Genomic DNA, 16,075 nt, shown 5'->3' on the forward strand with positions numbered 1-16,075 from the left:
AACCTGTGCCCTCATAACTGTCCAATATACATAAAGCTAGGAAAGTGACTTGGTGGCGCGGTGGTTATGAGTTGGGCTGCCATCTGTATGGTCGGCAATGGAAACTGCCAGCAGCTCCACAGGAGAAAGACCGGCTTTCCACTCCTGCAACAGTTACGGTCTTGGAACCGCCCCCAGAGGGTCGCTGTGAGTCACCATTGACTGGATGCAGTGAGAGAGGGAAGTGAATTAACCTTGTTTTTCATAAAGAGCAACTCGGGTGCCCTAAATTGCTCTGCTGGGGCTGCTGTATCTCTCTCATGCATGTCACATTTGCACGATGAACTCTTGAGATCTTGGCACACCAGCGAGATGCAGTCTTCCCACTATTGTGAGGTCAATGTCTCTCTTTATTCCCTTGCCAGACAGTGGACCTATAGCAGTGTTCCTTATGCCTCTGACATTATAGAGAGTCCTACTTCTATTGGTAGCTGTAACTCTTCGGAATGATGCACACAGGCTCAAACATCTCTTCCTCTGGTCAGGTTCTGATCAACTCCATGTGCGCTGCCTCACTAACCACCCCAGGGTGCCCATTGGCTGCTTTCCAAATTGTGGATGGTGCTCCTGGGACCGTCAACATTTAAGATTGGGCAGCGGTGTCCTAAGGCTATTGTATGCTTTGTTTGACATATGTTTGCCATTCTCTTCCTCTACTAAGAATTCTTTATCAATGCAATTTATTAATCTATCATTTTTAACTAGATTTGAATAGTTCCAAACCGTACATACTGTATAAAACCTGCCTTTTATCACTGGGAAAAATTATTCAAGAATGAGCAAATGCACAGTTGTAATGGAAAGGAATTTCTCCATGTAACTTTCCTGGCCATTTCCTCTGCAATATAGTTTTCCATTTTCTTATTATTTCTTTCTAATAAGTTCTCCAAACTTCCTTGTGTGCTTTGAGTAAGTCTATCAAGATTATGTCCTTGGAGTACAAAAACAGTTTCCACTAAAAACAGAAAAGGAGAGAGATGTCAGTGGAACACAGCAAGAGCCCTCTCTGTCGTGGTGGAGGCAGAGGCCCTGGAAGTCCTGGCCCAGAGACCGGGATGGAGCAGGGTTGCTGTCCTGCAGAGACCAGAAGGCAGGGAGGCAGTGCGACAGGCAGGCTCCCTGGCCCACAGAGGCAGAGGGCAATGACCCCGTGCCCAAAGGCTGAGGAGCAGAAATAGACTTGGCAGCTGGATGACAGGAGGCACAGGTGTGGACCACAGACTGTATTCTGAATGTTTTCTGCTGTTGGTTTGTGGTAAGCTGTTCCCTAGTAACCTCACCATCCCACATCTTGAGGATTACCTGTGAGTTCTCTATGCCCATTACATGGATTATTAAAGCCAGCAGTGAAGTAGAGTCTTGTGGGAGGAATTGGTTGGTCTCAGATTAGGGTAAAGAAAAATGGAGGATGGAGGTATTTCTGAGCTCTGCCTTGTGGTATTCGGCCCTGGCTGTTTTGGAATTGGATTCTCCACCCCACGGAGGCTGGAGGAGGTCAGATGTAGCCCCCAGGCCTTTTATCCCCCCCAGGAGTAGATTTGTGCAGCTTGGGTTCCTACTGAGTCTCCTCACTCTTACCCACCGGCCTGAGTGACCAGCTAGACTTGGTCTGAATACAAACATAGAATTTGCCTTTTCTAAATCTGCCTGTGTTTCCCTCCATTTCTTAATTTTCTCAAAGAACGCTCACTTGCTATCCCTTTCAGGAGTCTTGTTTTTCCCTCAGTTGTTACGCAAGACACATAAATATTTCCTGTATCTCTGTTGGAAGTTTGGTATTACCGGTAGTTGGTTTTCTTTGCTAGCATGTCCTTTGATATTGACATGCCACTGCAGGTATGGCATTAAGGACAAACCCTCTTTATTCCTATTTTAGATCATTTTATTCATTTACTGTAGTCTGCAGAGCTAAAAGGTATACTTTTAAAAATGACAACTGGTAATTTATCCTCCTTGTAGCCCCCAGAGAGAAGAATCAATATCAGAGTTTGGGGGCTGGCAGAAGGAGTGCCTGGCTCCCCATGCTAGTGAGAAGGCTCCAGGTGAATTTGGACAGTTTGCTGGAATTCATAGAAATCAATGAAGGACATGGTACATAAAGAAATAAATGGGAAGAAGGCAAGTTAAAATTGAGAGGCAATTCATTAGATTTATAAGGTGAAGAGCGAGCATTAATCAGCATCACTGTACTATGTACTTACTAACGATGGTGTTGTCTGTGTTAACTGATCTTTTTTATTGGCAAGGTAAAACGCTGGACCATGTGTCTACAACAGTCATTGTATATCTATTTTCTTGTTAAGTTGCCCCATTCTTGCTAATTTAATCTGAAATATAAGTGATGTAGCAAAGACCCCGTGTCATCTAAGTCCCTAATTTCTGGTGTTAACCTTTTTACCCTATGAATAACTGAACAATTTCTTACTTAGAGCTGCATGGTGACTAGACAAAGAAAAATTTAATTGACAGCTATACGGGCATTCTTTATGTGTGGGTCAGGGGGCAAAGGTGGATTCATTTAAAACCATCAGTGCTCTTGGTGGCTAACATAATGTTGGAGGTTCAAAGCTATCCAGAGGTACCTTAGAGAAATAGATTTCTAAATCCACTTCTGAAAAAGTAAAACTTGAAACCCCATGGAGCACAGTCCGATTAGGGGTTGCACAGGGTTCCTATGAGAGGAACAGTACTCCAAAGCTAATCTTTAAGGATTTGTAGGTGCTAGAAGATGACATTTACATTGAGGATTTTTTTCTTTCTTCTTTTTTCCCTCAAGTTTCAGATTTTAGACTTTGATCTCTTTAGTCTTGTGGACAAAGTGTTGTTAAATTTTAATTTAATGTTAGTATTTGGTTGAAAATGAGTTGCTTAGTTTTACAAACATTGTCAGAAATTTAATCTGTAAACTAAAACAAATGAAATTCTCAACAAAGATAAAACCAATAAAGCCCAAGCTCACCATCATGGAGTTGATGGCAGCGGATAGGACAGGCTAGACCCACCTGTGGATTTCTGAGGTACACATCCTACTGGAGTGGAAAGCTCCATCCTTCTCCTGCTGGGCAGCTAGTGGTTTCTCTCTTTTTCTCATTTAAAAACTTTTGGACTTATCTTTTTGAGACAAGAGAGAAAGGATAATAGTCTGAACATGAAAATAGATAAGTGAAAAGGGAAAGAAAATCCAGCAGGGCCAATCCTATCATAGATGAAGCACAGGCATTAAGTAGGAATATAGAAAAAGACATTTGACCCAGTAGTTGTTACGAGTTGGACTGCTAATGCAAGGTTAGCAGTTCAAACCATCAGCTATGGTGCCAGAAAAAAGCGGGGGCTTTCTACTCCCACAAAGAGTTCCCGTCTCAGAAACCCACAGGGTATTTCCACCCTCCTATGGGATCACCGTGAGTGGGTATCATCTTAATGACAGTGCGTTTTGTTTTTGTTTGAGGGAGCTTACAGAAGAGCCCTGGTGTTGTAGTCGCGTATGAGATGATCTAGAACCCCCAGGACCAGTAGCTTGTAACCACCGGTCAGTACATTGGAGAAAGATGAAGCTATCGGTTCCCACAAAGATGCACAGCCCTAGTCACTTTAAACAGAAATAGACTACATGACAGGGAGTTTAGGTTTGGGGGAGGGTAGATATTGTTGAGGCATGATATAAAGTTTGACTAGGAATTATTCCGTCATAACATCAGTACCGCCACGGCCATTAAATCGATTCTGATTCACATTGACCCTCTAGCAGAGTAGAACCGCCTATAGAGTCTCTAATGCTTTGTATGGAAGCAGACTGCTTTAAAGGTCATGTCATGGATCTTTCAGCTAGAAACCCAAGACTTAGTTGACTCTTCCATAAGGGACTGAATATGTATATTATTAGAAAAAGAAATTGACATACACAAAAGTCTAGAAACCCAATAAAACATGATCTGCCTGAGAGCTCAAAATAATCCACTATGACTGAATAGTGTTTGGATTGAGTGTGAAGGGAAGATGCTGAGAGAAGAAAGCAGAGAGTTCATTAAGGGCGCCACTTTGATCTGCTATACTCACACATGGAACAGTATGTAGCTGTACAATTAGTGATGAATGTAAGAAACGCCTCAACCTGTAGAGGGAGCTGGAAGTCATTATCCTGAGTGAAATTAGGTAAGCACAAAAGAACAAATTTTGTATGAGTCCAATGCTGCAGAATCAAGCATCAAAATGAGCGCAAGTCCAGGTTTGGAGAGCATCCGGGCTATTGACTGGGGACCATGCTGCCTGACAGAGAGCCTGATCACTGTTAAGGAACCATTCACCATCTGCTCCCAGTAGGAATCTTGAGTAGATAAGTGTTAATAAACACATTAGGCTGAAGGATGCCTCACATCAGCGGGGATCCAATGATTAACGGAGGGGAAGGGGAGTGTATAAAGTGTAGCTGACATGTATATCTCTGATGAGGTCCCCCAGACAGGCAGATAGCTCTATCAGAGGGAGGAAGGACACTGATTGGAAGAACAATGCGGTAGAAGGAAACGGAGCAAACACAGCAGGGAGGATACAATAGCAGGGAAAGAGGGGGACTGACTTCCAGGTCTGGGAATGAATGATTGAAAATGCTTTGGGGGAAACTAAAGGGGGAGTGCCTTCAGAGACATGCACCAGATGGACCACATTGACCTGGCTTCTGATGCCTCCTGGGGGCCCAGGCTGGGTGTCACGGTGCATTGGGGCACTGACCCTGGATCTTCCAGAGGCTGGAGCCATGTGATCCCTTTGGGAATTCCACTGGATGAATTTGACTCTACCTCAGATGCACCTAGAACTTTGAGGATTTAGGCCGGAAAATGCAAGGTGTCTGAGGAAGCAAAAGACAGCTGTACCAATTTTGGAGCTGCTGGTGGGTACACAAATCAGTTCTTGCTATATCAATATCCTATAGGTTGGATTAGATAAGTATTATGCTGGCAAGCCCATGATGATTATTCGGATGTATTTGTTTTTCACGTGAGGCATATAATCTGAAGTTGGAGTGAGGGAATTTTTAAAAACATTTTATTGGGGGCTCCTACAGCTCTTATAAAAATCTATACATCCATTATGTCAAGCACATTTGTACGTATGTTGCCATCATCCTTTTCAAAATGTTTTCTTTCTACTTAAACCCTTGGCATCAGCTCCCTCCCTTACCCTTCCACCCCATGAACTCTTGTGAAATTAAAAATCATTATTATTTTCATATCTTACACCAACCACTGTCTCCTTTCACCCATGTTTCTGTTGTTTGTCATCCTGGGTCTTTTTGTGTGTATGGATTTATATATCAATCATTACAATCGGTTCCCCATTTTCCCCTCACCTTCCTTCTACCTTCATGGTATTGCTACTCCCATTATTGTTCCTACGGGTTTATCTGTCCTGGATTCCATGTGTGTTGAGAGCTCTTATCTGTATCAGTATACATGCTCCTGTCTAGTCAGATTTTTAAGGTAGAACTGGGTCATGATAGTGGTGGGGGAGGAAGAATTAAAGAACTAGAGGGATGCTGTAGGTTTCATCAATGCTATACTGCACCCTAGATGGTTCGTCCCTTTCTTGTGACCCTTCTGTGAGGGGATGTTCAATTTTCTACAGATGGGATTTGTGTCTCCATTCTGCCCTGCCTCATTCACATTAATATGATTGTTTGTTTTGAGTATTCTGGTACCTAATATCTGATCCTGTTGACACCTCATGATCACACAGGCTGGTGTGCTTCTTCCATGTGGGCTTTTCTGCATCCCAGGTAGATGGCTGCTCATTTATCTTTAAGCCTTTAAGACCCCAGACACTATTTCTTTTAATAGCTGGGTCCTAGCCTCTTTCTTCATCATGTTTGCTTATGCATCCATTTTGTCATAAGTGATCATGTTGGGAAGGTGAGCATCACAGAATGCCAGGTTTTTAAAACAAATTGTTCTTGCATTGAGGGAGTACTTGAGTAGTGGCCCAATGTCCGTCTGCTACCTTAATACTTAACATAAACAATCCCGAGGAGAAAATAATGGGGTCAATGGTTCAGGGGCAGGGGTTGGGGGTGGGGATGTGCATGGGAGAGGAGGTGGGAGTAGGAGTGGGGCAGCAAACCCAGGGATAAGGGAGCAACAAGTGATCAAAAATCCATGGCAAGGAGGGCATAGGATGCCTGGTGGGATTTGATCAAGTGCAATGCAGCCGAGAGTAATTACTGAAAACTGAGTGAAGGTCGAACATGATAGTGGAACAAGAGTAAAGTAAAAGGAAATAGAGGAAAGAATTAGGAGGCAAAGGTCATTTATAGAGGTATTAAATACAGGCACATACATATATAAATATATTTATATGTATGATAGGGACATGGACCAATGTACATATATTTATATGTTAAGGATCGAACTGTAGAGTGAGCAAGTAGAATATGACTCTGGGGCTAGGGAGGCACAGAGGTGGTGGTGGTGGTGGTGTGAAGGGGTAATGACCCCAAGGTTCTTTATCGAGAAAGAATGTTTCAAAACTGATCGTGGTAGCAAATGTACAATCTGCTGGATGTGATTGAACGATGGAATGATTTGATATATGTATTAATCCCAAGTAATAAAAAGAAGATGAGTTGTAAAATTATCACATTAATAAAAAAAAGGTGCCACCTGGAATGGAATTTCATGTCCTGATAATGGTATTAGACCTAGAGAATACTTGCAACAACAATACGATTTCAAGTAGTGAAATTACAGTAGTATAATTTGTGCTCTGGAGATGAGTCTCTACCTTCGGCATGGATGATGGCTGAGAAAGGAGCAGCAGAGAAGAGATAAGACTAGATGGGATGTTTCATTTGTAATTCAGACAAAATTCTATGCTGCTGGTGGTGCTGCGGGTCAGGCATAGCGCCGCTAACCTCAAGGCTGGAGACTCAAACCTCCCAGGAAGTTCACAGAGGAATAAGAAGAGGCTGTCGGCTCCTCCAAAGGTTTGCAGTGTTCGAAACCCTACGAAGGCTTACTCTGAGTTAGACTTGACTAGAGGACAGTTCGTTTTATGTTTGTCCCCATGTCATTTGATCTAAGAAAATCCTCAATTTAGGACACTGTTGTCTGGCTAGCACTCTGAAAAAAAATGTTCCTTTTCTGATTTTTTACAACACTTTGTCCATTTTTTACATAATTAATGACATTCTACTTTCTATTCTGAATTTCTATGTTCAGTAATTTTCTTTATTATACCTTACATGTATTGAGAATATCATAGTATTGATTTCTGCATCTTTAGTTGTATAGTGGGAAAATAAAAGTGCTTGTTTATTTTTAGTACATAGTAATGCACTAGAAATCCCATACATTGAAGTTGACTCATACATAAAAGATAATGACGTATTAGAATATTAAGTAAAGGCCCAGTACTGGATGGAATTGCACTACCTGAAACATTTCTATCCATACAGGCAGAAGCTTGACATGCTGTTTAGGGCTTGACTGTGTTTTTGGATACTGTGAATAATTGTCACTCAAAGTGAAAACAATTTTCTTTTAATGATCCAAGTGTTTGGACTGGCAAGGTTGTCATATGGACAAGAGGTACTTTATGGAAAGGGAGCATTTTTTACAAAAGAAGACGAGTTTTTTCTTTAAGTTAGCAACTTTAAGTTAGCAATTATTTTGATGTAAGAATATGTTCTGGGAAATTTACAGGCCTATAAAGATAAGATCCTGTAAAAAAGCAAACATAGGGATATGATAAATCGTTATACAAATTTCTGCTGTGGAATGTGCTAGTGTTTACTATATGAGGATGGTTTATTATAAGAAAGCTTTCTCCTTTATGTTTGGAAATACACAGAACCATAAAAATGTAATGGTTGGTTTAACCTATAAAGAGTTTTCTAATCAGTTAGTTCCTGACAGAAGGTGGAAATTATATCTTATGAAAGGTTTCTTTTGTTCCTCTCCCTTTGGTTTTCTGAGCTCAGCATGCCTTGAAGACACATGTGAGAACCTGATGTATTTTCACTGCGTCATCAAGAGAGAGATGCAAATAGAAAAGCTTATCAAGAAGACGTCAACTGGTTTGCACGTGCGTCCCACTTGTATTAATTCATTCCACATTTGTATCGATAAGGAATGAATTATAAAAGAAATGAACCCACAGATTGAGCTAGCAACTTACTCTCCATGGCAACATAAAAAAAATTGACAAAGTAATTAAATTTAACATTTGTAGTTTGCTGAATAATTTAGTTGTCTAGTAATTATTAGTATGATTACAAAATGACATAAACAACTGTGTGGCTCAAATGTGTGATTAAGTGCAATATATGCCAAGCTGGTACTTACTGAACATATTTTGCTGATTTTACAGGCAATTAATAAATACTCACATAGTGCAGCTGTGCTTAAAACACTAAATAATTGACCAGAAACCATGTGGGTGTGTGTGTGCGTGTGTGTGCGTGTGCTTGTGTTTGTTTCATCTAGATGTACTCGTAGAGGTTCCAAGCTAAGCAGTACCTCTCATTAGCATATCTAAATGCAATTAACTACTTCTGTACCATAAATCTGGGGCCCCTAGTGGCACAGTGGTTAAGTATTCAGCTGCTAACCTCAAGGTCAGCTGTTTATATCTTGAAAACTATAAGGCAGTTTATTCTGTCTTCTACAGTCACCAGGAGTCAGAATCTACTGGGTAAAAAATGAGTTTTAGAGTACACATATTAAAAATAGCCTTTTAAAACACATGTTATTTTTCGTCATCTTTTTCACGTGTCATTTTGATATATAGGTGGTACATTTGTTTTGAAATTTTAAATTCTAATAAAGCACGGGTAAATTATTGAATATTTAGATTTCTATCAAAATGGCTGCTGCTTTCGAGACATCTTAAAAATGACAAATGAAAATCTTCCTAATGGCTTTTCCTCCATAATAGCTTGATCTCCAGAGAAGTGCAGCCCCGGGGCTCAGGCCCACCAGGAGAATGAGTGACTCAAAAGACCGAGTTACCACTTCAGAGCTGCAATTTTGGAGCCAGGAGAAACCATTAAAGCCGCAATTTTTTATTATTAACATATGAAATTTTATACACTAGTTTTACTAGTTTAAAGTGATTAAGTAGGGTTGAGAGTGAAAATATGAAATCTCTAAGAAATTCACACACACACATGCATACATTTCATATGTCTGAAACAGCATGGGAATGGGACCTAAGGCACTTTTTGCCCTGGCTTTGCAGTGGTCTTTACTGATCCGTGTGCAATGCAATATCAGAAAGAGAGGAGAGGCGCAGGCATATTACAGGGGCTGCACTGCGGGAGGCAAAATGCTGAGTGCCTTGGGCATAGTTGAGCGATCACAGGGTTCCTGAGAAGACTTACGCTAAACATGAGAAATATGTGATAGAAAGCAAAGATAGTAACATGACTTCTCTAAAGCATTATGAGCAATATTAAAAATTATGACAATTTTTTGCAATCCTACTCAACTCCCCAGCTACCAATAAAACAACTGTTCACTGTCTTGGTAGATGACCCCAAGGGGCATCGTCTTCTTCAAGCCATTCTCTGATGAATATTCCCTGGCACCTCCTCAACTAGCCCTTTGCATCCTCAGCATAACTAATGCTGGATTCTCTCTGTTTTACATTTTAAATTAAAATCTTTAATCTTTAAATTCTCACTGTGCCTGTTACTTTGAACCTATTCCAAGCTACCGTCTTGGCACAACAGAAATGTACATCAGCCTCTCTACGTGGGTCGATTATTATTTAAAATTATTCATTCTGCTCTCCTTGCAGTATCCGTGGAGACGCAATCCTGAAACATTAACCAGAAGAAAGACCCACAGATGTTGAGTTGATTCCAACTCTCATGGACCCTGAAGGATGGACGTGAACTCCCCCAGAGGCTTTCGGAAGCTATAAAGCTTTACACAGACTGTCGGATCTTTCTCTTGTGGACTCTGTATTGGGGTTGAACCTTTCATTTGGCTGGATGCTTTAACCACTGTACCACTAGGGCTCTGCTGCCTCGACCATAGGGGCCACTGACTGTAAATCAGTACAGGAATATATGAAAACAAAACTCCAAGACCACACATTTGATTCTTAATGAATAATGCAAAGTCAAACTAAAGAAATACTCTGCTCTTTGAAGATGATGTCTAATGGTGACATTAAAACCAATCTTTATGAGACATTGGAAGTATCCAGGCAAAAACAAAACAGGAGAAACAAAATCATTGTAATGGAAATACATATTTGGGAAATATCTCCAGGCATAAGATGATACATTAGAAGTAGCGGGTCTCTAATGCCTGGGGAGATAATGTGGTGTCAGAAAATGATGCAACATGGTAAAAATGCTGCAAAACAAAACAAAGGTTTTAGTTCAATAATAAAACTATCAGCAGAAAAAATTCTAATGTAGATAAATATACAGCATACCATAGGATATGCTTTATCCTTTGGTTTCTTTAGCAAGGTTTTCTTAATATATAATAATTGACTAAATATTTACTCTTCTTAAAGAGACCACTCTGCAAAGTAATTTGCATGCAATGAAGCGAGCAATGGTAACACTGAAGGCCGCCAACTGTCTCTTCCCCGTGCATGTCTGCAAGTCGGGAAGAGACCGATTACCTAAGGTATGTGCCATGAATGTAGTTCGTTCGTAGGGAAGTTTGTGGGCTGATGTAATGTCTCTCCTAGTTTCAGGAATACATCAATGGGACTACATTTATTCTTATTTGTCTGTTCAATCAGATTTCAGTACAAATGTAAATATGATTCTTGTTTTAGTCAATTTGATATCTTGTATTTATGACCTTCCATGACTAAAACATTGAGTACAATTAAATGTCCAAAGCCATCACTTTCAATATTTTATAATGAGCAATAAAATGAACTAGAAATTTGTTTACATGAACTAGACTATCACCCTTTACAAAAAGTTCACCTTTTTACTGCACATTCTAAAATATTGCTCATGCTACATCTTGCTGTCTTGGAGTTTTGTCTGAGGAACACAAGAAAGCCAGCTAAGCATTTGTTTGTGAAGTGAAAGGCACTTTTCTCTCCACAGTCGCAGGGGCCTTGAGAGTGGTTAGAATTCTAAGTAGCTAATTCGAACGTAGGCTTCATGGTGGCACTGAAACCAGTAACATGAAGCTGTTGTATACCTTAACTATATTTTAACTAGAGAAAAATTAAGGAGAAAATACTTGGCTGTTGGTGTTCAACATAGCTCACTTTGCTTCTGAAAAAAAAGAGTCTGAAATTACAGACTTGGAATTCCAGTGTTTCTACAGTTTGCTACATACTTAATCTCCACACACATAACACTAACTCACATGGAAGGTTTTAGTCCTGATGTATGCACACATTTTTGTCAAATCAAGCCTTGTATATTAATATATGTTATGAATAAAATAAAAGGTCAGGAAAAGGAGGGGAGGATCAGAAATTGATAGAGGTAAACAGAGAAACGAGTGCATATAAATCAAATAAAGAGTGATATGAAAATAGACCAGTTTTAGAGTGTCACCAGGTCCATGCTTTGGTAAGGGGTGAGAAGACATGAAGAGGCTCAGGATGACGCAGGGGAACACATTACAATTTAATGACTCACGTTTTCCCAGGGATTCTAGAACATTTTATTTATTTTGACAACCATGAATAGTTTGTACCTATTTTACTGAGGAGAACACTGAGTCTGCAGGGTGGAAGTGTTGGGAGAGTAATGGAGTAGCTAAGAATGACGGTGGTGTTAAACATAAACTCGTTCAATTGTTTGGATGTAACTACTTCACACATTGCTATAATTTCCTTTTACTTTAAGGAGACTTTGAAATATATATTGAGACACTAACCCACTAAGAAGTGAGACGCTCTGGGTGCCTCTCCTATAACCAATAATCCATTATTTCAATAAATGTGAGCTATATTTGAGTACATTCTGGCTGATGGCCCGTAGTTGCTTTGACCCTGTACTCTACCCAGCATGTCTTCCCAGTGATTAGTCTTCCCTAATCTCATGCCCCAAAGAGCCAGGTAAAGTCTCACTAATCTTGCCTAGAAGGAACATTCTAAGCTGCTCCTCCTCCAAGATTATTATTTTGATTCTTTTTTGGGTATGGGTCACACTGTAGTCACCATTCTTTATTCAAATTATGACTTAAAGATGCCATTTCTTCTTAAGGCTTCCTTTTTCAGTGTCCAACTTTCTATGCCTATGAGATGACTAAAAATACCATGATTTAGGTTTGGCTACCTTAGCCATCAAAGCTATATCTTTTTTTAAGATTTTTAAAAAGGTCTTTGCAGCTGATTTGCCCAAGGGAATACATCATTTGATTTCTTGACCACTTATCTGTGATCATTGATTGTTTATACAAGTAGGATTAAATAATTTGTAACTTCAATTTCTTCATTATTTATTGTGACTTTTTTGTCAGTTCATTTGTGAAGATGTTTGTTTTGTGTTCAGCTGTAATTCACACTAAAGGCTGCAGACTCTAGGTTCCGAAGATGATTGATCACTAGAATCACATGGGGATCTGGTGAAAATACAAATCCCTGGGCTCTATTTGTGACCTAATGAATCAGACTCTCTAGAACAGCAGTTCTCAACCTGTGGGTCACAACCCCTTTTTGGGGTTGAACGACCTTTTCACGGGGTTGCCCAATTCATAACAGTAGCAAAATCACAGTTATGAAGTAGCAATGAAAATAATTTTATGGTTGGGGGTCACCACAACATGAGGAACAGTATGAAAGGATCGCGACATTAGGAAGGTTGAGAACCACAGCTCTAGAGAGAAGAGCCCTAGGATAAGTCTTTTTACCAGATCCTCAAGGGAATCAGTGAACAGCCAAATTTTGGGTTACAGGCTGTAGACTTCATCAGTAAGTATTTCATGTCATCCTAATTTTGGAGCTGCAAGATTGTGCTATCTGCATATTGTCACATAAATTAGGTAACAGGATACAGATTTGTTGTACACCTTTTTCCAAATTGAAAGCACACAGCATCCTCTTGTTTTTCACTGCCTCTTGATCCATGTAGATGTCCACATGAACACAACTAAATTTTCTGCAAATCCCATATTTTGTAATGTTATTCTTACGTAGTTGATTTTCTTTGCATAGTCAATAAAACACAGGTAAACATTTCCCTGGTAGTCTCCCCTTTCAGCCAAGATTCATTTGACATGAGAAATGATCTGCATTCCACATGCTCTTTGGGATTCTGCTTGAACTTTTGGCAGGTTCCTGTCAATCCATGGTTGCAGTTATATTTAAACTATCTTCTGCTGAGGTTATTTTATAATGTGATGAAATAAAATAACCACGATTGCTGGCTCCTTGGATTTTACTGTCCAGTGGAGGCCTTGCCAAGTTGTTCGTCTCTGGCAGGACAGCAAACTGTCTGAACTATGCTGAATGCAGCAGGATTGCCACATGCTATTTAGATGCCTTTTTATCACCTGTAATTCCTTATAATGTCACATTCCTAAAGTTTTATTAAGCTTATCTACTGTCGGGATCGATGTAAAACAGTTCTCTAACATTTTTTGTCATTTTTATTGCATGTGTGTGTGTGTGTGTGTGTGTGTGTGTGTGTGTGTGTGACCTTCATCCATTCAAAATGCCTCCAAATCTCCAAACTATCATAGGCCCTAACTATCATGGACTGGACCATTCCCTCAAGGATGGCAAAATGAGAAATAGCACAGGTTGTAGCCCCACAACTCCCAGTTTTACTTTCCTGTAAACAGATGCATTTTCTTTTTAAAACGTGTGTGTGTGTGTGTGAATTCGATGAATGCATACAATATGCATAGAGAAAAAGTGTGAGAGCAATGATCAGGTCAGGGAGAGCGAAACAGAGAGCGTAGCAAGTGGTTGACATTGTAACACGCGATTCAGGGTCATGGGACTGCAAAAATTAGTCTGTGGAATGCCCAAATTCTGCCAATTGGTTCAACCTCTTGGCTTATGTTTGACACTTGAAACACTTAGATACTCCTTGTTTCTATGAACTGTCCAGCGAGTGCCACCTTCCTGTCTTTGCCACTGAGAAAATGACCTCTTCCAGCTTGGGCAGTGACAAGAGACCCACTCCACACCAACTGGATCCAATTGCCCCAGGCCGAGGTCAGACCCAGCTCCAGTCTCCCTCCTTCATCTAACCTCGTCTGACACCAACCACTTTATCATCTGCACTTTACTTCCATGCTGGATGCCATAATCTCTTGCAATAGCTGCACAGAACTCACAAACAATACAATTATGGGGAATTATTAAGGACATTAACAGCCTACACACAACTAAAACACCAAAACTCACCGGCAAAAAGTCAACTCTGAAACATGGCGACCCTCTAGGTCATGGGAGAATTGCCCCGGTGAGTTTCTCAGACTGTAACCCTTTACAGGAGACAGAAGCCTCAGGTTCACCCTCAGAGCGGCTGGTGGTTTCAAACTGTTGGTCTTACAGTTCGCAGCTAAACAAGTAACCACTGCAACACTCCAACCGACTATAAAAATCATGATAAAACCACTCAGGATACAACCTTTTGTCCACCGTAGTGCCTCTTCTTAGCTAGCAGACATATCTCTCAGCCACATGATCTCATGTCTTGTGCCCTGTTCTGTGGGCAGGAAAGACCCTCTGCCACTCCCCAGCTCTGTCTCACTGCCCCCTTGGCTCGGTCTGGGCCTGGCTTCTCTGGTACTCTGCTGCCTCCATCACTTCTGACAGGGAGCTCACATTGGTGGGAGACACAGCAATCCCTCTCTGCTTGCTCCTGAGATTACTCAGGAATGGCGAAGGTGAGCAGAGCACTCTGTTAGCGGTTCCTACCCCCTATTTGCATGATCCCACTACTCAGTTGAAAGGAGTTGTGAAGGGATGGATAAGATGGAGAGAAAAGCCATTCAAAATGATCTTTTGACCTCTAGATTTTCTAAATCGAAATCAGATTTGTGTAAGTAGGTTTAGCAAAATAAAAGAAGAAAATGAACTATGTCTGCATGAGAAGATAATTAAAACATAAAAATGTGAAAATGTTATTTTAGGATTTGAATGTATAATTGCTGAAAGTGTGCATTGAGATAATTCTCCATTAATTTAACATTCCTATAATCAAGGACATTATTGTACATTTTACTGTAAGTATACATAGGCACATGTTTAATGCTCTTTGCTTAGTCTGGTTAATCAGCGCTCACCAAGGTAAACTGAGCGTTCATCATGGGCTGCGTTTGAGACAGCTCATCATGGGCTGGATTTTAGACTTTTTTTTTTAAGCAGTAAGTGTAAATATTTTTCCCCCCTATTAGTGGCTCATACAACTCTTATCACAATCCATCGGATTTTAGACATCTTAACAAGTTGAATGTAAATGTCATGGTTTTGATTCTCTGGAAGATGTAATCCTATAGTGATTTACATGTCACTTATACATATATTTTCCATCATGTAGATAATTGCATACTGAAAGCTATCCCAAAATTTCATCTAAATTATTTTCTTTAACTATTTACTAATTTCTTTATCTAAAATTGGTAGTAAAAACATTAAAAATGTATTGTTCCCTTCTTCAAGTTGAGAAAAAAATCATAATTAATTAGAGATTGGCTATGGATTTCTGTTAATCAAATTTTTGCTATATCCTCTATTTAAATTCACCTTTCATGTTAATTAGAAATTTAATTTTTAATTCTCATAGCTTTGTGTCTAGAACTATCCTCCAGATATTGATGCACTTTCAATTTTTAAGACATATCATTAAAATATCATAAGCTGCAAAATACTATTCCTGACATGGGAAAATCTTAATGCAGGGAGAAAGCTTCCAAGTAATATAGTCATTAATGACCAATTTTGTCATATGATAATTTTATCAGAAACAAAAACCAGCCTAGATTTTATTTGTTACACTGTTTATCCGTTATTCTATACTATAATCCATTATAATTATTCTGACCTTCTTAACAGTGCTTAAAGCTTTTCCCCAAATATAAATTTTTATGAATCT

Source organism: Tenrec ecaudatus, chromosome 13, assembly GCF_050624435.1.
Source record: "Tenrec ecaudatus isolate mTenEca1 chromosome 13, mTenEca1.hap1, whole genome shotgun sequence".
In the NCBI taxonomy this organism is placed as follows: Eukaryota; Metazoa; Chordata; class Mammalia; order Afrosoricida; family Tenrecidae; genus Tenrec; species Tenrec ecaudatus.